Below are 24,231 nucleotides of genomic sequence, written 5' to 3' on the forward strand. Positions count from 1 at the left end.
ACAAGTCCAAAAATCTTTACTCAAACCTTGTATTTAAAGGACAAATGGACTAAAGAAGCATAACAATTATGTAACTGTCATAGAAAACTTAAGATTGTTATTACTTGGCCAAGCCAGACAAAAGCTCATCTCTAAGTAACCAGTAACAAAATGACAAGCCCTTCCCTTTAATTTAAAAAGCCTCATTGCCTCCAGGTAATTCCCATTAACAAGGACAAGTATTAACCTCTTGCTGGAGTATTATCAGGCGGCCAGAAATCTGAACTGATTCCCTAGCAGGTTATCTCAGCAAACTTGGGTGTTTGCGGTCCTAGTCCTGGGATGGTGGCCTCTCACAAACTCCTTCTGAAGGGGAAGGGTAAAGAGCTGTCTCTGAGCCCTCTCTTACACATCCTGCTTGCTATTCATATCAACAGGACAGAAGATTAACTAGATTCCCCCCAGTAAAAGGTCCACTGTTAATGTCTCCCAAAGGGGGACCCACACCAACACAGGCCTCTGGGGAGATGGAAAGCTAGACCAGGCTGTGAATAAGGTCAACTTCCCCAGTTACTGCTCAAATGTACCACGGTAGCTGAAAATCCAGTGCTTACTCATCCCTAAACTACCCAGATCTCCAAATCCCAGGCAAAGGACCCAAGGCCCAGGACACAAGATCCAGCTCCACCCATCAAGCTCAATGGGGTTCTATATACTCAGGTAAAAGCAATCCTCTCCTCACCCCAAGTAGAAACCAGGCAGGGGCAAAGTCGGGTCGTGGACACCGCTCAACCACTGCATCTCCAAACAAGCATCCTAGGGCTGCTGTCATCACCCAGAAGTAGAGCAAATGCCCCAGTCTTTAGCTCACTGCAGCCGTCATTGTTTACGCTCTTTCGCAGCGTAAGCCTCTGATAGGCCAGTAAAGTCCCCTGCACTGTCCACCAGGACTTCCGGCATGGGCACAGGATGCTTGGCCCTCGCCCACAGTTTGACACTTACGCTCCCTGAGCAGGGAGAGGTCTGGGGGCCCTACGGTCCGAGCAGAATCAGCAGGAATACCCGGCGGGCCGCGGCGGCATTGGTGCGGAGGGCAGCTGGGAAACGCCTCCTCCGGGGGCGGGGCCCACGGCTCGCAGTCAGAGTGCCCGCCCCACCTCGGCCCCCTCCCCGCGCACACTGAAGGCTTAAAGGGGCCGCACCTTCACCCATAAATCTGCAGGACTCAGGGTGCTGCTTCTAGCCCACAAGGTTTCCAAGGCAAGAGGCAAACCCAGGATCAGCTTGGAAGGATCCACCCACGCTGGGTGGGCCTCTTCTTTGGTGGCAACACAGGCAATGTTCCAGAAACAAAGGAGATGACCTACTATCTACTATCTATCCTACTATCACAATCCTAATCCCTCCAGGGATGAAAAAAATTGCTGCAGGCAATAGCAAAGCTTCAGAGTAAATATGTAGCCCCCCATCATGTAAGATGCTTATTCCATTAATTTGAGCAGTTAGTTCTTCAAATGGTAATTAAAAGGCCCAGAAAGGAATTCTGGCAGCCTGCATTGCTTCACCCCACCCTTTCACAGCCTTCCTTCTCTACAACCTGAGAAATCCCAGACAATGATAGAAGATGAGTAAGAAGGTAATAGAAAGTGAAATGGAAAACATTCTCATTCTCGTGAGCAAAATGTGCCAAGAATTGGCAACGAATTAAAAATTCATGACATGTGTATGTAGATAAATCGTGCATGCAAATACAGTTGTGATGTACAGCCATCCAATTTAACATGAAGAGTTCTTGAGAAAACTGTAGTAGAAACTGTTTTACTACTTCAAGGAGTTAAATAATGGTCTTTGAGCTCTCCATTGGTTGTCAATGAGTTTTAATTTTCTTTTCATAAGAGGAATTTTCCCTCAATCTCAGTTTAAAAGGTTTGACTGCATTTTGTGTCTCATACCATCAGGAAAGAGATTTAAGTATTTACTAAGCCTATATTCTTCCACCTAATCTAGATGAATAAATGCATCTTATTAAAGCCTTAAACTACTACCAGACAAGTATGGGAATCCATTTAGTGAAGCAAAAGACCATTTTATAAGTGCCTCAACATCCTCCATCTTAAACATGGGTTCAAGTGGAAATACAGATTCTGAAGGACAGGAATGAAGACTGCTCTGTTTACTGGGGAACAGACGGAGGATCTCAGAAGATCCTACAGAATTCTAGGATCAGGCTGCCAGGAAGAGAAATGGATTCATATTAGAAACAGTGTGATTCTGAACTGCCAAAAAAAATCTCATTTTAAAGTGCATTTAACTGTGAATGATACTTTTGAATTAGGTAATTAAGACCTTTCATTTTATCCCCAGGAAGCATTATCACACTATTCTGAGGGTAATGGGTTTGCAGATCAGCCTCCCCATTAGATTGTGAGCACCTCAAGGGCAAGAGCTAGAATGTATCCTAATCATCCTTTTCTCCCAGTATGATACAAAATGAATACTTAATAACAAATATTTACCACAAAATTAGGACCAACACTCTCTTTGATATAGGAGTCTAGATAACCATCAGTAAGCATAGCACAGTGAGTATGTGTGTGCATGCATATACCCAAATGAATAATACCCAATGCTGTGGTTGTTAGTGAATTAAAAATTTGGAGAGAAAAAAAATCCACTGATTGTACAGCTTGGTTTCAGACATCAGAGCTCAAGATTACTATTATAGGGATTTATATCTTTTGTCCCAAATGCACATTTTATATAAATATTCCTAAATAATTCTTAGATTTTACCAAATATCAGTCTAAACACTAAAAGCCCATCTTATTTTGGTTATTGCTTTTTTCTTTACTATACCATGAAGAGACTAAACTGGACACGTAAAACCTTCATCATTTAACAAATTACCAATTAGTAGTCGTTTATTTAACATGGCAATGTGGAAACTGTTTAGGAAATGATTTAGTAAAATATTATATACAGAAGAGGAGAGATTCCCCAAGCTGAGAGCTTTTAAGTAGGGTTTGTTAAGGTATAACTTACATACAGTAAAATTCACTCTTTTTAGTACATAGTGCTATAATTTTGGTAAACACAGAGAATCCATCACCATAATTAAGAATATCTCCATCAGCCCAAAATTTTCCCTGGTGCTCCTTTGTAGTCAATACCCCCTTTACCCGCTACCCCACCCCAGCCCCGGCAAGGATTGATCAGTATGCTGTTCCTACAATTTTTTCCTTTCCTTTCCAATGTCATATTTAAAAAAAAATTATAGAGTGTGGAGTCTTATTTCATTTATAATACAACTGAGATCACCTATGTTGTTGCACAGATCAGTGATTTGCTCTTCATTGCTGAGTAATATTCCACTGTATCATCTAACACATTTTGTTCATCCATGTTACCAGTTAAAGGACATGTGGGGTGCTTCTAGCTTTTAACAATTGTGAAAAAAACTGCTACAGATTGTTGTATGAACGTAAGTTTTCATTTCTGTTAGGCAGATACCCAGGAGTGGGAATGCTGAGTAAGGTAAGTATATGTTTAATTTTCTAAGTAACTACCAAACTGTTTTCCAAAGCGGCTGTATGAACCATTTTGCATTGCTCCTCCATCAGCAATATCTGAGAATGCAAGTGTAACTGGATTACTGCTTAGTACTAATTTCTAGTAGGGCTCTGTATTTTTACACCTATGAATGAAAGTCCATTCTTTCCCTAATTTAGTGCTAAGGGTTTGTAACATAATCTTCTATTTACAAACCAGTCATTGTTCACGCTTTCAAATCCCATCTAAGAATAGTCCAATCTGGTCATTTTATTGGGATCAACAAGCTACAAGACTAAACAAAAAGTACTCCTAGTAAACAGAACAAGCTAAAGCATGTATTATCTGTCAGTGGAACTGGTTTTCCAACATTCAGATGAGTTTATCCAAAGCATCAACAATCTCTTTATATAACAAATCATATTAAATATCTTTATCAAAAGTATAATTCTCTTGATTATGAACCAAGAAGAAGCTTCAAGAAAGTATCTGAAAACTTATCATAAATACTTTGTCCACTATTACAAAAAAATGCTTTAAAAAGGGTGTCTGGAATTTTTATACACTGTTGGTGAGCATGAAGAAACCGGTACATCCAATCTGGAAAATACTGTCCACACAAAAACTGGTACATAAATGTTAATAGCAACATTAGTCATTAACAGCCCCAAAGGAGAAACAACCCAAAAATCCATCAGTTGATTAAAGGGTAAACAATGGAATAACACTCAGCCATAAAAAAGGATTGAAACAGCTATATATGCTACAATATGGGTTAACCCTGAATACATCATGCTGAGTTAAAGAAGCCAGGCACAAAAGGCCATATGTTGGATGATTCTGACCATATGAAATGCCCAGGTCAGGCAAATCCACAGAAAGTAGAATAGCGGTTGCCAGGGCCTGGGTTGTGTAGAAAGAGAAAGGGGGAATAAGGAATGACTGCTAATGGGTATGAAGTCTCTTTTGGGAGTGATAAAAATGTTCTGGAATTAGCAGAGATGGTTGCACAATATGTGAATATACTAAAAAGCCATTGAATTGTATGTATCTGTTTAAAGAATAAATTTTATGGTATGTGAATTATATTTCAATTAAAATACCCATTGAGGGGCGCCTGGGTGGCTCAGTGGGTTAAAGCCTCTGCCTTCGGCTCAGGTCATGATTCCAGGGTCTTGGGATCGAGCCCCGCATCGGGCTCTCTGCTCAGCAGGGAGCCTGCTTCCCCTCCTCTCTCTCTGCCTGCCTCTGTCTACTTGTGAGCTCTCTCTCTGTCAAATAAATAAATAAAATCTTTAAAAAAAAAATAAAATAAAATAAAATAAAATAAAATACCCATTGACAGGAGAATGGATAAACAAGCTGTGGTATATTTACAGAAAAATATTATAGAGAAGTGAAAACAAATGAAGGCATCTGTTAGCAAAAATATAGATGAATTTCACAATCATGCTGAGAGAAAAATAGCTATTACTAAAGAATATACAATATGATTACATAAACCCAAATAATATATTATTTAGGAGTATATATGTTTGTGGTTAAATTTAAAAGAAAAGTACAAGAGGCACCTGGGTGCTCAGTCAATCAAGTAGCTGACTCTTGGTATCCAAGTTCATGATTTCAAGGTTGTAAGATTGAGCCCTGTGTTGGGCTGTGCTGGGTGTGGAGCCTGTTTAAGATTCTCTCTCTCCCTCACCCTTTGCCCCTCCCCCGCCTCTAAAAAATAAAAATGAAAAAAAGAAAAGTACAAGGAGGACATTAAACTTATAACATAAATAATTTATTATATTTAAAGTATATTAAGTATTCCATGAGTTTAAAGACTAAAGAAAAAAAAAGCTCTGCCTCTTGCTAGTAGGATTTTGTAATTGAAAAGTTATATACTACAGTGTTCAGCCAGAAGTGTTGGAAGGCACTTTTTTTTTTTTCCCTCCAATCTGAGAGGAGCACTGGGCTGGAAAGAAGAAAATTTACATCTCCAAATCCCTGTTCTATCATTAACTAGTTGTGAAACCTTAGGGAAGTCACTGAATCTTTGGTGGCTTTAGTGTTATTATGCATAAAACAAAGAGTTTGTATCAACAGCTCTCCCACCTCTGAAATTTATGAGACACTGTTCCACAACCACTATTTATACATGATAAATGGCAGGCTTGCAATTCCAAGTTCTCCAGTACTACAGTATCTGCAGCTAATGTTAAATGTTTGGAAAATGCTTCTACTTCAGTGGGAAAATTTCATGCTCTTTAGCTCTTGGTTAAATTACTACAAAGGAATGGTATCAGCTGTAGTGATAATTTGAACCCAGTTTGCATGCATGTTGGTTCTACCATCATTTTCCTTTCCAGGCACTCCCTTTTTAGTTTTTTTTTAAGGGGAGGAGAGTGGGGTTTTTTAAGAGGAGAGAGCTTTTCAAGGTACTCTCACGCTGGTAGAACAGATTTTCTCCCCAGGCCAAAAAGAAGGAATCCATACAAACCACTCAAAAAGCATAATCATAAGATTCTTATGCCTGGCAAAGAAAGTAATGTGGTAAAGGTAAAAACACTGATTCAAGAAGTCAGAAATATGAACTGTATTTCCTTCTCCATGAGCGCAATACCGTGAAGGAGAGTTTCTGAGTCATCTAGTCACATCTAAGCACAATTTGTGGCACCAAGAAGTCACTATCACATTCAGAGTAGGCATTCCCAGGGCCTCTACTCAGGGGATCACATCTAGCTGAACATTCTACTACCAACCATCAGTTAGAGGGGATTTAAAAGGATACATTAAAAGTCCAGGAGAGACAGCTTCACTGGAGAATTCATTTAAGAAGAATTAACACCAATTCTCCTGAAACTCTTCCAAAAAATTGAAGAGAACACTTCCAATTCATTCTAAGAGGCCAGAATTACCCTGATATGAAAGCCAAAGCCACTGTAAGAAAACTACACACCAATATCACTGATAAATACTGATGAAAAATCCTCAAAATACTAGCAAACTGAATCCAACAGCACATTAAAAAGATTATACACCATGCCCAAGTGGAATTTATTCCTGGAACGCAAGAACGGTTCAACATACCAAAATTAACCAATATAGTACATCATAACTCATCATAAGAACAAAGAACAAAAAAACCGCATGATCATCTCAATTGACAGAATAAAAAGCATATGCCAAGACACCCTCAATGATAAAAACACCCCAAGTAGGAATGTAAGAAAACTATCTCAACATTCTAAAGACCATTATGAGAAGCCCATAGCTAACATCATACTCAACGGTGAATGACAAGCTTTTCCTCTAAAATCAGCAACACGGTAAGGATGGCTATTCTAGCCATTCCTATTCAATATAGTATTGAAAGTTTTAGCCAGGACACCTGGGTGGCTCAGTCAGTTGAGTGACTGACTCTTGATCTCAAGGTCATGAGTTCAATCCCAGCACTGGGTTCCATGCCCAGTACAGTGCCAACTTAAAAAAAAAAAAAAAAGCAACCTACAGAATGGAAGAAAATACCTGCAAATCATCTATCTGATGAGGGGTTACTATCCAGAAGATATAAAAAAACTTGTACAACAACCCAAATAACCCACCTAAAAAAATGGGCAAAAGACTTAAAGAGACAGTTCTCCAAGTCTGATATACAAACGGCCAACTGCATATGAAGATGCTCAACATCACTAATCATCAGAAAATACAAATCGAGGGGTGCCTGGCTGGCTTAGTCAGGTAAGCATCCGACTTGATTTTGCCTCAGGTCATGGTCTCAGGGTTGTAAGCTCAAACCCCACTTGCAGATCCACACTGGGCATGGAGACTGCTTAGGATTTCTCTCTCCCTCTCCCTTTGCCCCTCCCCCCTCCTCCACTTCTACATGCACTCTCTCCAAATAAACAAATAAATAAATAATAAAAAAACAAAAAGGGGGTGCCTGGGTGGCTCAGTCTGGTAAGCATCCAACTCTTGATTTCTGCTCAGGTCATAATCTTACGATCATGAGATCAAGCCTCACACCCAGTGTGGAGCCTACTTAAGATTCTCTCTTCCTCTCCCTCTGCCTGAGCCCCCTATCCCTACACAAGCCTGTGGGCTCTCTCTCAAAAAAAAAAAAAAAGAAAGAAAGAAAGAAAGAAAGATACAAATCAAAGCTACAATGAGATTATCAACTCATACCCATTAAAATGATTACCATATTAAAAAAACTAAAATAAATATTAGCAAGAATGTAGAGAAATAGGAACCCTTGCACACCATTGCAGGACTGTAAAATGGCTCAACTGCTATGGATAATGATACGGTTGGCCAAAAAATTAACAAGAGGGTGCCGGGGTTGCTCAGTTGGTTAAGCGTCTGCCTTTGGCTCAGATCATGATCCCAGGGTCCTGGTATGGAGCCCTGCATCAGGCTTTCTGCTCAGTGGGGAGCCTGCTTCTCCCACTCCCTCTGCTGTTCCCCATGCTTGTGCTCTCTTGCCTGTCAAATAAATAAAATCTTTTAAAAAATTCAAAATAGAATACCACATAACTATGTGATCCAGCAATTCCACTTCTGATTTTATGTATACATATGTACATAGATATATACATATCCAAAAATATTAAAAGTTGGGCCTCAAAAGATTTATATACCCATGTTAAAGCAGCACTATTGGGGCACCTGGGTGGCTCAGTGGGTTAAGCCTCTGCCTTTGGCTCAGGTCATGATCTCAGGGTCCTGGGATCGAGCCCCGCATCGGGCTCTCTGCTTGGCGGGGAGCCTGCTTCTTCCCTCTCTCTCTGCCTGCCTCTCTGCCTACTTGTGATCTCTCTATCAAATAAATAAATAAAATATAAAAAAGATAAATTAAGGATCTTGAGATGGGGAGATTATCCTGGGTTATCTGAATGGGCCCTAAACGCAATCACATACATCCTTCTAACAGGGAAAGAGAGGGAAATTTAACACACACAGAGAAGGCCACATAAAGGCAGAAAAGAGGAAAATTAGAAGAGGCTGAAGCGACGTGATGGGAACTAAGGAATGCCAACAGCTACCAGAAGAGGCAAGGAAGGAATTCTCCCTGTGACCCTCTGGAGAACCATGGCCCTGACTTGGTTTTAGCCCCCAGTAGACTGACCTAAATTGTGTCAGACTTCTGGCTTCCAGAACTGAGAGAAAGCAAATTTCTGTTGTTTAAAGCCACCAAATTTGTGGTAATTTGTTACAGAAGCCATAGAAAATGAATACAACTTTGTAAACATTTGAAATAACATAAAATTTCCTGGAAGGATCCACAGAAAATATTTCTAAGTAGTATGTCTAAGGAGCTGGCTAAAGAATTTGACTTTTTCACTTTACTACCTAGCCATTCTTTTTTTTTTTTTTTCCTTTTAAGATTTATTTATTTATTTAAGAGAAAGTGAGCGAGGGTGGGGGTCAGAGCAGTGGGGTAGGGAGAAGGACAGCAGACTCCATGCTGAGTGTGGGGCTTGACCCTACAACCCCAAGATCATGACCTGAGCCAAACCCAGAAGTTGGACACTTAAACAACTTCGTCCCCAGGAGCCTTCTTAGCCATTCCTTTTTAAAACAAAAAACAAAACAAGCTTCAATGCTTTTGAAAGCTCTAAAGCTTTAAAATTCCAGCTTGGGAGTCCTGAAGCTGGTTCTTTTTATACTCATCCCATAAGCTAAGCCTCACTTCTCCCCCTGAACATTTTTTGGCCACCATATCGCCTCTGAAAGAAGGAACTGAATCTTTATTACTCCAGCATCTAGCAGAGTGCTTCGAACTCTAACATAATTCCTAAGATAGCACCATTTCATCAAACCATAGAAGTCTTAAATATATAATAAATGTGTTCCTTGAGTAATTTATAAATAAAATTTTGTATGTTGAATGTGTATTTCAAGTATGTCAGAAAAATATGATATATTTAATGGAATTCTGAAGTAAGCCATTTTTCGAAGTGAGAAATCACTCAGCAATAGATTCTGAAATTTTAAAAAGAATTTTGCCACTGTTTTCTTGTTACCCATTTTTTATTATAAAATCCATTGAGAGAAGGTAATTTTAATTTCAGAGTCTTTGACTTTGGCAAAGCCATGGCAGTAGAACAGTTGTTTGCATTGTCTGATTGTAGAGAGCTCCAGTCAAGATTAAATACAATCTACACCAGTCATGCTGGGCTCTGGAGATAGATCTGAGCTCTAAAACTTGCTTTGTCACACACTAGCTGAGCCTCAGTTTCATCATCTGTCCTAACAGTAAGATCTTCATGTGGTTCCCTATTTAATACACACTGCTGGAGCAGTCCCTGTGTGCCAAGGCACTATTTTAGGCACTTCACATGTACGGACTCATTTACATTCTTATAACTCTGAAGTTGGTGATATTATCATCTCCATTTTACAGACAAGGAAACCGAGGCACAGAGATTAAGCAACTTGCCTAAGGTAATTCAACTAAATGTAAAAATTAAATGAGATTTTGCCTTATACATGTTAAGAATCCCAATATCCACATTACACCCCTTCCCCACAAGTACACTGGCTTGTCGAATCATGTGAGGTTACTCAGTTAGGCACCCAGCTACATGCTGAGTATGGGTTGTACAGTATAGTAGCCCAGGGGCCAGCTACTATGAGTGTGTAACAGAGGCACCTAATCTAGACTCAGGAGCCAGGGAAGGTCTCCCCGAGAAACTGATACAGGCATACCTCACTTTATTCCAGATACTGTGGTTTTTACAAATTGAAGGTTTGTAGCAACCCTGGACCAAGCGAGTCTATGGGCACCAATTCCCCAATAGCATTTACTCACTTTGTCCGGGTCACATTTTGGACATTCTTACAGTGCTTCAGTTTTTTTCATTATTATTGTATTTGTTATGGTGACCTGTGATCACTAATCTTTTTTCTTTTTTTGATTGGTGATTTTTGATGCTACTTTTGTAATTGTTTGGGGGCACAATGAACCATATCCATACTAGACGGCAAACTTAATCGATAAAGGTTGTTGGGTTCTGACTGCCCCACCAACTGCCCTTTCAAGCCTCCCTATTCTCTCTCTCTCCTCATGCCTCCCTATTCTGAGACACAACAATACTCAAGTTAGACCAATTAACAACCCTACAATGACCTCTAAATGTTTAAGTGAAATAAAGACTTGCATGTTTCTCACTTTAATATTTTACTTATTTATTTCTTAAGTAGGCTCTATGCCCAGTGTGGGGCTCAAACTCACAACCCTGGGGATCAAGAGCTGCAGGCTCTACTGACTGAGCCAGCCAGGTGTCCCACATTTCTCACTTTAAATCAAAAGCTAGAAATGATTAAGCTTAGTGTCCAAAGCCAAGACAAGCCAAAAGCTAGACATCTTACACCAGTTAGCCAAGTTGTGAGTGCAAAGGAAAAATTCTTGGAAAAAATTTAAAATGTTACTCTAGTGAATGTAGAAATACTAAGAAAGGGAAGAGCCTTACTGCTGATACAGAGAAAGTTTTAGTTGTCTGGAGGGAAGATCAAACCAGCTGCAACATTCTCTTAAGCCAAAGCCTAACTGAGAGCCAGGCCCTGAGTCTCTTCAATTAATTCTATGAAGAAGGAAAGAGGTAAAGCTGCAGAAAATTATGAAGGTAGCAGAGGCTGGTTCATGAGGCTTAAGGAGAGTAATCTTCCCTAACATCTAAGTGCAGAGAGAAGCAGCAAGTGCTGATAGAGAAACTGCAGCAAGTTATCCACAAGATCCAGCTAAGGTTCCAATGAAGGGGGCCTCGCTAAACAACCAATTTCCAATGAGAACGAAACCTGCCTTCTATGGCTTTCATAGCTAGAGAGGAGAACTCAATGCCTGGCTTCAAAGGACAGGCTGACTACCGTTAGGGGCTAATGTAGTGGGTGACTTTAACTTAAAGTCAATGTATATTTACCATTCTGAAAATACTAGGGCCACTAAGAATTGTGCTAAATCTACTCTGCCTGTGCTTTACAAACCGAACAGCAAAGCCTGGATGATAGCACTTCTGTTTCTAACAGTTTACTGAATAGTTTAAGCCCACTGTTGAGACCTACTACACAGGGGAAAAAAAAAAAAAAAAAGATTCATTTCAAAATATTACTGCCGAGGGGCGCCTGGGTGGCTCAGTCAGTTAAGCATCTGCCTTTGGCTCTGGTCATGATCCCAGGGTCCTGGGATGGAGCCCCATATCAGGCTCTCTGCTCAGCGGGGGCCCTGATTCTCTCCCTCTGCTTACTTATGATCTCTCTGTCAGATAAATAAATAAAATCTTCAAAATATTACTGCTCACTGACAATGCACCTAGTCACCCAAGAGCTCTGATGGAAATGTACAGGATTAATGTTGTTTTCATGCCTGCGAACACAATATCCACTCTGCAGCCCACAGACCAAGGAGTAACTCTGACTTTTTAAATATTACTTATAAACTACATTCCATAAGACTATAACTGCCATAGAGACTCCTCTGATGGACATGGTCCAAGTAAACTGAAAACCATCTGGAAAGGACTCACCACTCTAAATGCCATTAAGAATATTCATGATTCATGGGAAGAGGGCAAGATATCAACACTAACAGGAGTTTGGAAGAAGTTGATTTCAGCTCCTGTGGAGGACTTTGAAGGGTCTAGACGTCAGTGGAGGAAGTAACCGCAGCAGATGTAGTAGAAACAGCAAGAGAACTAGAATCTGAAGTGGAGCCTGAAGATGTGACTGAAATGATGTAATCTCATGATAAAATTTTAATGGATCAGGAGTTATTTCTTATGGATGAGCAAAGAAAGTGGTTTCTTGAGGGAGAATCTACTCTTGGTGAAGATGCTGTGAAGACTACTGAAATGACAACACAGGATTTGAAATATCATGTAGATAAAGCAGCAGCATGGGGGGCACCTGGGTGGCTCAGTCAATTAAGCGTTTGCCTTCAGCTCAGGTCACCATCCCCGGGTCCTGGGGTAGAGTTATGCATCAGGCTCCTTGCTCAGCATGCAGCCTGCTTCTCTCTCTGCCTGCCACTCCCTCTGCTTGAGCGCTTGCTCTCTCTCTCTCTCTCTCTCTCTCTCTGACAAATAAATAAATAAATAAATCTTAAAAAAAAAAAAAAGGCAGCATCAGGGTTTGAGAGGCTGACTCCAATTTTGAAAGAAGTTCTACCGTGGGTAAATGCTATCAAACTGCATCACATACTACAGAGAAATTGTGAAAGGAAGAGTCCAACGATGCAGCAAACTTCACTGGTGTCTTATATTAACAAATTGCTACAGCTACTTCCTCAGCAACCACCAGCCTGATCAGGTAGCAGCCATCAACACCAAGGCAAGACCTTCTATCACCAGGATTACATACACTGAAATAAATAAATAAATAAACAAACAAACACACACACACACACACACACACACATATATATATGATTTTTATTTATTTGTTAGAGAGAGACAGAGCACAAGCAGGAGGAGTGGCAGAGGGAAAAGGAGAAGCGTCTCCCCTCTGAGCAGAGAACCCAACACAGGGCTCCATCCTAGGACCCTGGGATCATGACCTGAACTGAAGGCAGACGCTCAACTGACTAAGCCACACAGGTGTCCCCCCATGATATTCTTTAATTAAGGTATGCACATTGGTTTTTTAGACATAATGTTACTGCACACTTAACAGAGTACAGTGTCCTGTAAACATAATTTTTACATACACGAGGAAACCAAAAAAAATTATTTGACTCACTTTATTGTGATATTCGCTTTATTCAGTGGTCTGGAACCGAATCTGCAGTATCTCTAAGGTATGCCCATAATTAAGGCTGAGAACTAAAGGAAGTTAATAGGGATTAGCCAGGCAAAGGCATAGTGAGTGAGGAAAATAGAGAATGTTACAGGGTTGTGTGTCAAAGCCCCCAAAAGCTAAGCAAATTAAAGAACAGAAATGTAACTCAAGGGGCCAAACGGGCTGAAAAGGCCCATATTATACAAACCCAGTGACTTTATGCAAGAAAGGAGTACTACAGATTACCTGGCAACTGCCAAACGCTCAAGAATGGTACCTGCCATTATTATGTTGTTATAAGCACCATCCCAGTCAATCAGGGTTTTTAGATTCAGTTCCGACTTTAACCCATATTTCAGTCTTCTAGTCCAAGGAAGGCCTAAGTTAGCACAGAGCTCTTAGGACCAAGAAAGACAGATTTCCTCTGGTTTAAAACCAACGGTCTCTTTGGAAGTACAGATAATCTATTCCTTTGTATCCTATAGAAAGCAGATTTACTATTAATTAAAAAGTAAATGCCATTTTGTAATACTCAAGGGACTGTCTATATTTTGTCTAGAGGAGTCTCTCATACTAAACATTGCTCAAAACATGCAAGTAGTCCTCAGAAGCGTAAAAAGTGGTTTTATTTACTGCGTGGAGATTTCTGATACGAGATTTGGTCTTTATTCCCAAATGAAGCACTCATACGAGTTCTAGACCAGGAGGCTTTCATGAGGTTTTGTTTGTTTGTTTAAAGATTTTATTTTTAAGTAATCTCCATACCCAACATGGGGCTCAAACTCACAATCCCATGATCAAGAGCATAGGCTCTACCAGCTGAGCCAATCAGGCGCCCTTCATGAAACTTTTTTTTTTTTTTTTTTAAGAATCATTGATTTATTTTTGAGAGAGTGGGGACATGAGAGGGAGCAGAGGAAGAGGGAGAATCCCAAGGAGACCTCCCACTGAGCACAGAGCCCAGTGTGGGGCTCAATTTCAGGAATAACATGGAGGACATTGGGAGATGGAGAAAATAAGTGAGTTGGGGGAAACTGGAGGTGGAGACAAACCATGAGAGACCGTGGACTCTGAGAAACAAACTGAGGGTTTTGGGGGTGGGGGGTTGGGTGAGCCTGGTGGTGGGTATTAAGGAGGGCACATATTGCATGGAGCACTGGGTGTGGTGCATAAACAATGAATTCTGGAACACTAAAAAGAAATAAAATAAAATGAAAAAAATAATAATCATTTATTTATTTTGGGGGGGCACCAGTGGGAGGGGAGGGGAAGAGGAAGAGAGAATCCCAAGCAGACTCCCCACTGAGTACAGAGCCCAGTGTGGGGCTCAATCTCAGGACCCTGAGACTACAATGTGAGCCAAAACCAAGAGTCGGGTGCTTAACTGACTGGGCCACCCAGGCGCCCCTCATAAGGCTTTTTTTTTAATGTACATTTGAAAGAAAAAAGACCAAAAGAAAAATGTGGAATTGGGGCGCCTGGGTGGTTCAGTGGGTTAAAGCCTCTGCCTTCAGCTCAGGTCATGATCCCAGGGTCCTGGCAGCGAGCCCCACATCAGGCTCTCTGCTCAGCAGGGAGCCTGTTTCCTCCTCTCTCGCTCTGCCTGCTTCTCTGCCTACTTCTGATCTCTATCTGTCAAATAAATAAATAAAATCTTTAAAAAAAAAGAAAAGAAAAGAAAAGAAAAGAAAAATGTGGAATAATAGTACTAAAAAAATTCTTAAAATCTACAAATGAGAGACTTCATACTACAAGTGGATAAAGACATAAAATGATTATTTTTAAAAAATCACTGTGAATTAAAAAAAAAAAAAAAAACTGATTAGGGAATAAGATGTTCTAGACAGCCAAAGTGGCCAAACAGGAGAGAGAGGTTGATCCTTGGAACAACAATTTTATGTAACTTTTTTTCCCATATAAATCTAAGAAAATACCTAACCCTCCCAGTCTTCTTAAACAAAGTATATTAATAATCATTTAAACTTTTCAGGATAATCTACTAGGATCACAGAGGTATGAGGGACTCTTGCACCAAATCTAAATGCCTCCAATATGGCTTTTTTGAATTTAATGTTTTACATGTTGTAGTTTTTCTTCCTTCCTTTTGATCAAGCTAACACTTTTAGTTAGCTTGTAACAGTGCTGCTTTTTTAAGTTTTAGCTCTTGATTTAAAGAACCAAGCAAGCTGAAACTGTCTAAAAGAGAACAGGATCTACTTGAGGGAAGCCAATAAAATCTGTGATACCTACTTAGGCTGCTGAAAAACCTTTTTTGGTTTATTTCCTGGTAGTTGACTTTCAGATACATAAAATGCTACTTTAAGTTTTGTGATTGAAGAATGAAAAGACAAAAACAAAAACGCATCCACATTAAACAAATGAATTTCATTTCAAGAAATTCTTGAAACTATGCAATTTTTTTCCTCATTTTCACAGGATCTAAAAGTCACTTTAATTAATAACAAATCTCTAAAAAATATAATTAAGAGATCAAAGAAGCAAAAGTCATGTTTGAAGAGAGAAGGTCAAGACATGAGGTCACCATGGCTTATCTGACACCCTATCTATGCCAAAAATATATGAACTGTTCCAGCTGAGTCAGAATTTATGCTCTGAATGCATCTAAACAAAGATCACATTCCAGGTCAAACAACTGCTGTTACCAGGTCATGGAAAACAATGCTTTCTGTGGCACTTAAAAAGTGTTAATTGGGGGAAAAAAGATCTCAGTAAAAAGCAAGTTACAAAGAAGACATCTGTTTGGGACTCAAGCTTCCTGTATGTATTCACATTTAGTTTAATAAACAGACAGAAAGAAAAATAATTTTAAAAAAATACAGAGAGAAAGATACAGAAACAATTGTATGTATATGCATATACATGGTTTAGCATACATACATAAATTACTTAGCTCTGTCCACTGAGAGGGCCTAGAAATAATGACATCCCCAGCAATGAGCACCCAAATCTTGGTTTCTATAAATCACTGTCCAGGAGGATGAACCACGGCTCCTTGGAGAAATGGCTGATTCTAGGGTTGGGCCAGGGAAAATATAAGATGTGTCTGGGGCATCTTATGGTACTAGAAAGTAAAGAAATGCTGAAAAAGAAAAAAAAAAAAAAAAAAAGGATGGAGACATGTCAAAGGGACACAGGAGCCAACATGAAAGATCTCCCAATGGTCAAAGCTGGAACAATTCAGCAAAAAAAAAAAAAAGTAACCCAGGATCAAAATTATAACTAATAATACAAAATAGATACACTGATATTGGTAAATGGTTGAATAAAAAAATGAATGGGAGAAGAGACAATTCTTCCTTCCAAAATTCCAAATAATAAATGTGGATACTCTTAAGTGGTACTTAAGCCCTCCATCCACTTTGAGGGTGGGCTAGACTTAGGTGATTCGCTTCCAAAATAGTAACCTCACATATTAACATGGTAAACACTACCTTAACCAAGTGATCAAGATCAACATTATCAGTGATATCATGCTGAAGTCATATATCCCCTGATACAAAATGACGGTATTCTGTGGCATTCTTTCCAAAAACATGTAACTCTTGTCTAATAATGAAAAAAATAACAGATAAACTCAAAAGGAGGGACATAACAACTGCACAAGGATGGTACCTAAGCACCGTACTCTGTGGATAAAGTTGTTTCCCATGAGAGTATGGGTTAACAGCTCTGATGCTGCTATATACATGTATACTGGAATTGAACAATTAAGTAAATGGATGGTGGAAGCCAGATTTCTACTATTGATGTGTAAATTCACAGATTAGCAAGGGGAGAAGGCTAGAATAGTCTATGTGGTAATGGACTAGAACTGGAGATATCAGTATTAACTCATGTTTAACTTAACATAGTTATACAGATGATTACACCCAGAAGTATTTACAGACAGGTCTATACATAAGCGTTAGTATAAAACTAACTCTTCGCTCGGTTAGCTGAGAGGGCTTAAAAGAAAGCAGCAGTGAGGGTGCTTGGGTGGCTCAATCGGTTAAGCATCTGCCTTCAGCTCGGGTCAGGATCCTGGAGTCCCAGGATCAAGTTAAGCATCTGCCTTCAGGTCAGGTCAGGATCCCAGAGTCCCAGGATTGGAGTCCCAGGATCACGTCCTGCATTGGGCTTCCAGCTCAGTGGGAATTCTGCTTCTCCCTCTGCCCTTCACCCAGCATGTGGTCTCTCCCACTCCTCTCTCTCTCTCAAATAAATAAATAAAATCTTAAAAAAAGAAAAAAGTAAAGAAAGAAAGCAGCAATGAGAATACTTAGTATCCAAATCTTGGTTTCTTATGCCGTTCTCCAATAAAAGGAAGCAGAGATCCTTGGAGAAATAGCTGATTTTAGCACCGTGACAAGAAATACACGAGATGAGCCTGGAGCATCTTGTAGTGCCAGAAAGTAAGGGAGTGTTAAAAAATAATTATATTAAACACACACACACACACACACACTGATGTCAGTATGTTAAAGGGGCACAGGAACCAACTTAAAGAGCTCCCAATGGACAAAGCTGGAACAATCTAAGCAATAAAATAAATATTGGAATATAACTCAAAGCATAAAATGGATATCCTTCATTCCATACTGATATAAGTAGACACTTGACTAAATTAACACACAAGGAAAGAGACAAATTTCCATGCAGAAGAATTCCAAGTAAGTTATGTAGATACTCTACCCCAAAGAATAGGGAGCATAACTCTTCATTCCTTAAATGTAGGCAGCTCAGTTACTTTTTTTCCAAAGAGGACAGTATGGAATGGGGGGGGGGGGGATTAACTTTATAAAGGAGAAACCTGACAATACTTCAGCCAAGTGATCAAAGTCAGTATCAACAGTCATAAATCATGTCGATAGTATGCATCCTCAGTATGAGATGATGAAAATGGTACCTTCTTTCTGCCATTATCCTCCCTAAAAACCATAACCCTAGTGTAATAATGAGAAAAATATCTGATAAATTCCAATAGTGGGGCACCCGAAAATATACTTGACCAATACTCCTAAAAACTTCCATAGAAAGTTTTTTAAATTAAAAAAATAGTAACAGGGGCGCCTGGGTGGCTCAGTGGGTTAGAGCCACTGCCTTCGGCTCAGGTCATGATCTCAGTGTCTTGGGATCGAGCCCCACGTCGGGCTCTCTGCTCCATGCGGAGCCTGCTTCCTCCTCTCTCTCTGCCTGCCTCTCTGCCTGCTTGTGATCTCTGCCTGTCAAATAAATAAAATCTTTAAAAAAAAAAAAAAATAGTAACAGGGCCGCCTGCGTGGCTCAGTGGGTTAAAGCCTCTGCCTTAGGCTCATGTCATGATCCCAGAGTCCTGGGATCCAGCCCAGCATCGGGCTCTCTGCTTAGGGGGAGCCTGCTTCCCCCACTCCCCTCTGCCTGCCTCTCTGCCTACTTGTGATCTCTGACTCTGTCAAATAAATAAATAAAATCTTTAAAAATAATAATAATAATAACAACAGAGGCATCTGGGTGGCTTAGCTGGTTAAGCGTCCAGCTCTTGATTTCTGCTCAGCTCTTGATCTCAGGGTCACGAGATCCAGCCCTGTGGCAGGCCCCAGCAGGCTCCGAGGGGCAGGGGCGCACTCCTGACTAGCTCAGTCGGTAGAGCATGTAATCTTCATCTCATGGTTGTGAGTTTGAGCATCACATTGGGCATTAAGCCTATTTAAAAAATAAAATAAAATAAAATCTTTTTTTTTTAAGATTTATTTATTTGACAGAGAAAGAACACAAGTAGGCAGAGAGAGAGGGGAAGCAGGCTCCCCGCTGAGCAGAGAGCCCGACGTGGGCCCCAATTTTAGGACCCTGAGACCATGACCTGAGCCGAAGTCAGAGGCTCAACCCACTGAGCCACCCAGGTGCCCCCCAAAAATAAAATAAAATCTTAAAAAATAAATAATAACAACAACAACAAAGGCAGGAGTGGGGAAGCCAAATCTACCTTCCCTCTCAGTTGACACAAAGGTACCATTTTTCCAGTTTTCTTAGTTGAAGACTTCCCAAATTAGTCTGTTGAGATAAAGCTCACATCCAAAGACACAGTAACACAGTCAGCTTTATTTTATATACTTACTGTCTTTATCACTTTATCACACAGAGAAGACTATGACAGTTTTGACCAATTTTGTTCAACAAATATTTTTTGACTACCTTTTTTGTTCCAAGCATTGTTTGAGCATTGAGGTAATCTCAAAGGTAGAAGAAAAAAAAAAAAAATCTGTGCTCTGCTTTCTTTTTCTGTGAGGAAATCAGACAATACACAACCAAACAATAAATGACCTATCAGATAGTGATAAATGCTATGAAATGAATAAAAAAGTAAAGTGAGGCACAAAAGTGCCCAAGAAAGCTATTTTAATTGGAAGCATAGAAAATGCCTCTTTAAGGAGATGAGATTTGAGTTGAGACCTGAGCGAGCTGGTATACAAAGAGAACAGCAAATGTAAAGGTCAAAAAGAATAAGTTTAAGATGCCCAAGGTATCTCATGTAAACAGGGCAACCACCCAGATAGGAATGAGATAAAGTGAAACATAAAAGTCATTTAAGGATCTCAAACCACTCCAACACTGCTCACCAGGAATCCGTCAATGGTAATTAGATCAAGATCTCAATTTTATGCTACCCCACAATCTCCCCCAAAGTCACAGCTGTCCATTAAATAATGTATTTTGAACCGCCCCATCTTCCCTCTAAAAACTACCATGCCTCTCATTCCTATTTTCTCTTGGCTCTGCTAGAAGTATTAAGAAAAAAGGGAGGGGGAGTATTCTACCAAGAAAGAAAGTGCTCCTGAATTCTCCATAACAGATCTCATTACTTCATATAGTACAACCACAGGTTAAAAGCAAAGACCCTGGAGACAGACTAACTTGGGTTCAAATTCAGATTCTATTAGTTGTAATGATCATGAATAAGTGGCATAACTTTTGAAGACTCAGTTTCCTCATCTGTAAAAAGCTGTCAGGATTAAGAGATAAAATGTGGCGCCCAGTGACTATTCAATAAATGTTAGCTACTGCTAATAAAAGTATCTGAGTATTTATTTTGTTCAAGGACCAGAGCTGGGCCAGAGGGATTATAGAAAATACAATTTGCTACAGCAAATTGTTTGAGAGATAAAACTGTCAAACTCCCTTAGGTCAGGAGCTTTGTCTTTTTCTGGTTCACTGGTGTATTCCCAGAATCTGGAACAGTGTTTAACACACAGTGGGCATCAATCTCAGCATGTGTTGAAGGAATGAATGAGACTCCAATAAGTCAAAGGAGCATAAGAAAGCCTGGCTTTACTTCAAAACAAATAAAAGTTTTCATTCCACATCAAGATTTTAAACAATATCCTAAGGCCTTGTTAAAGATGTTTTTATTGGGGCGCCTGGGTGGCTCCGTGGGTTAGGCCGCTGCCTTCGGCTCGGGTCATGATCTCAGGGTCCTGGGATCGAGTCCCACGTCGGGCTCTCTGCTCAGCTCTCTCTCTCTCTCTCTCTGCCTGCCTCTCTGTCTACTTGTGATCTCTCTCTGTCAAATAAATAAATAAAATCTTTTTAAAAAAAAAAGATGTTTTTATTATTTCTAATTGCCTCCCCAAAATCTAGAACAGTGTTCATAATATTAAGGTACTCAAATTTATTGCAGTTGAAAAACTCTGCTGCAGGATGCCTGGGTGGCTCAGTCAGTCAAGTGTCTGCCTTTGGCTCAGTCACCATCTCAGGGTCTTGGGATCAAGCCCCACATAAGACTTCCTGCTGCACAGCAAGGAGACTGTTTCTCCCTCTCCCGCTGTCCCTACCCTTGGCTCACGCTCTCTCTTTTTCTCTGAAATAAATAATAAAATCTTTTTTTTTTTTTTAATTAAAAAAAAAAGAAAAGAAAAAGTTCTGCTGCTAAAATTGAGTTGTCAGTTGTAGGCTATACTATTGTTCATAATTCAAAGTTGATGATCAAAACATTGAAAGTAATAAAGTATAAGGTATACTGATTGTTATGGAATACTTCGCTTGCCAGTGCTCCAGTGAACAGACTTAGAAAACTTGTGTAAAATTTTTTCCTCACGGTTGACCAACTAAGTTTAATTTATGCTGGCAAAATAAATTGATTTCACCTCTATGTCATTAAATTTTATAAAAACAATATTACAGTCTGTCCAGTCCCTTAAGAAAAGCCCAAATCTTTTAGACTTCTCAAAAGTTTCAAAAGACTGTTAGCTTAATATATCGGCTCTTTAGGTCAAAGAAGGACTTTTCAGGGTGATGAAAATGGAGAAAGAAGGAGTTCACCTCTCTAAAAATGAGTTTTCAATTACTATAATTATGCATAAAATAAGACAGGCAGCATTTCTGGGCCAAGATTTGATGCCTTCGTTCCCTGTGAGAATTAGAGCCAAGCATAAATTTGGGGCAAGTTCTGCAAAAACCACTTTACCCTCTATTGATGCTGAATGAAAAACTCATTGTTAGGATTCATCAACAGAATATATTTTCTAACACACAGTAGCCACTCTGGCAACATCGCTTTCACCATTTTCTATCCCAGAAACAAAACAGGATGCATTTAAATTCCTGCCTGACAGTTACCACGATTGAAGGGTAGCTATCTCAACAGCGTAAGAGTGGTAAGAGCTAAAAAGTAAAAATCTAGTACACCGAACCGTAAAGTACCAGGGCCTGCGCAAGTTAACCTACACTGGTGGCTATTGTATAGGTCCGCCAAACCTTCAGAGCTGGAAAGATATCTGAACTCTACTGACACCTTTTGAGAAAGAAAGCCAGGCGTGAGGGCGGAGCGGTATGATCGGAATTATTAAAACCGCAGCAAGCCGGCCGGGACACAGGTGCGCGGGCAGGCCCCGGTACCGCAGTCCTTGTCACGCTTCGAGACGACCGGGCCCGTCACAAGCACGACAGCCCTCCTAGGTTCTTATTCACTCATTCATTCATTTGACAATTATGCCAGTGCACCGCAGCAGGGCCGGCTCGCAGGGCCCCCGCCCCAGCCCCGGAACACCCACAGCCGCCCGGCGCGGCCCTGCGCCGCCAGCATTTCCCCGACGCTGCCGCCCGCACCCCGCCGCGGCGCGCTAGGGTCACCCGGATCCCGGCCTCGGCCGCACACGAGCGCCCACGCCCCCCGCCCTCCCAGCCGCGCGTCCCCCGGCCTCCGCCCCGCTTAGCCGCCTCAGACTCGCCGGGTTCGTGCGGCGAGGGAGGGGCGCGTCCACGGAGGCCCCCCCGCCCGGGGTTCAAGGCCCCCCGGCGCGCGCGACGCCTGGACCCGAGGGCCTCGGTGGGTGGGTCAGGCCCACCGGCCACTCACCTCCGCCGGGTCAGAACCGAGGGGCCTGCTCTAAGCCGTTTGAAACCGCTTGGGCCGCCGCACACCCCGCAGTGTCCTCGTTGTTTATTGGTTCTCGACGGACCGCCCATCGCCCGTTTATTGGTCCATTTGAAAGGACTGTGGGCACGCGCCGCCTGCGGCTTTAAAGGGGCCGCGCGCAGCCGTGCTTCCTTCCGACACAGAGCTGCCTGCTCTGTTGGGGACAGGGTCGCTGGAGCAAAAGCCGCCAACGACACTCCCCGCCTCCTCTCTCCCAAAGAAGGGCGAAAGATGTGTAGAGCTGTGCATCTTCGGCCACCAGCATGTTTCTTTTATTTAATTTTGGCTATTCAAGCTACTGTCAACACTTGGCAAATTTTTAAAAAGTCATTTCATTCACCAAATATTGATTGTGCAGCTAAGTGCGTGAGGGAAATGAGAGGCAGCTGGGATATCGTGGAAGGAGCAGTGAATGGAGCCAGGATGCTGGATTCTGGTTTGGACCCCCTCTAAGTGCAGTCTTCTCAGTAGATCATTTGTAGCTTAGTTTCCACAAAACAGGGTAACAATGTTTCTCTTACAAGCTTAATGTGAGGGTTTAATATAACTAATTTAATGCTGAGGAAAAGCCTTAATATTCCTGTTATTTATAGAAACGACAGTCTTGCTTAATATGATTTCTAAGTCTTGTTTAGCTCTAAAAATAAAATATTTTTTTAAAGAGGCGGGGAGGGACGCCTGGGTGGCTCAGTGGGTTGGGCCGCTGCCTTCGGCTCAGGTCATGATCCCGGAATCCTGAGATCGAGTCCCGCGTTGGGCTCCTTACTCGGCGGGGAGCCTGCCTCTCTCTCCGCCTCTGCCTGCCTCTCTGCCTGCTTGTGTGCTTTCTCTCTTTCTTTCTGACAAATAAATAAAATCTTTTAAAAAGGGGGGGGCCAGGGGGGCCTGTCGTGTGGCGCCTGGCTGACTCAGTCAACAGAGTTTACACCTCTTGATCTCAGGGTTGTATGTTCCAGCCCCACCTTGGGTGTAGTGATTACTTAAAAATAAAATCTTAAAAAAGAAAAGCCTTGTTTAGCTCTAAATTCTATGTTTCTATGAATAAGATCATGTCCTTACTTTCAAGGAATGTACAAACTACAGTGGTCAGAGGAAAACATACAGTCTAATCTGTACATTCTAATTTTCAAAGTAGCATGAGAACTAGGTAAAAAAAACTGTAGATGCTTAGCAAACGAAGAAATTTGCTAAGGGAAGATCTGTGAAAGGGATAGAATTGTAATCTGGGATTTCAACCATATATAATTACCAACAGACTAAAAGATGGTGAGGGGATGGGTAAAAGTAATAAAACAATTATTTTTTAATCTATCAAATTAACAAATTAGCAGGTTACTTGTTACATAATTACAGTATATCCACTCAATAGAACACTACACAACTGTTAAAGAGAATGTGGCTAATCTGTATGTGCTGGGGTAGAAAAAGTGTGCAAATTTTATTTTACTAAAAAAAAAGGCAAGTTGCAAAAAAGCATATATGGAATAATTTTATTGTATATGGTTATAAATGCATATGTATTTGTGTGCATGCCTGAAAATGGTTAGAACATTCCT

General features: G+C 40.8%; 1 protein-coding gene across 4 annotated transcripts in view; it reads right to left on the reverse strand.

Annotated features, from left to right (window-relative positions):
* Positions 1–22,695, reverse strand: part of CKAP5 (cytoskeleton associated protein 5) — a 103,913-nt gene extending 81,218 nt beyond the window's left edge. For 2 of the 4 annotated variants that reach the window (XM_032844653.1, XM_032844652.1), the window contains exon 1: positions 22,616–22,695. The gene's annotated coding sequence lies outside the window, so the exon portion shown is untranslated. Of the gene's footprint in view, positions 1–721; positions 948–981; positions 1,075–22,615 lie in introns of those variants that run through there. The other 2 variants (XM_032844656.1, XM_032844654.1) reach the window with 2 other exon arrangements.
* Between the last annotated feature and the right edge of the window lie 1,536 nt (positions 22,696–24,231).

Source organism: Lontra canadensis, unplaced genomic scaffold (genome assembly GCF_010015895.1).
Source record: "Lontra canadensis isolate GAN:19392208 unplaced genomic scaffold, GSC_riverotter_1.0 scaffold154, whole genome shotgun sequence".
In the NCBI taxonomy this organism is placed as follows: domain Eukaryota; kingdom Metazoa; phylum Chordata; class Mammalia; order Carnivora; family Mustelidae; genus Lontra; species Lontra canadensis.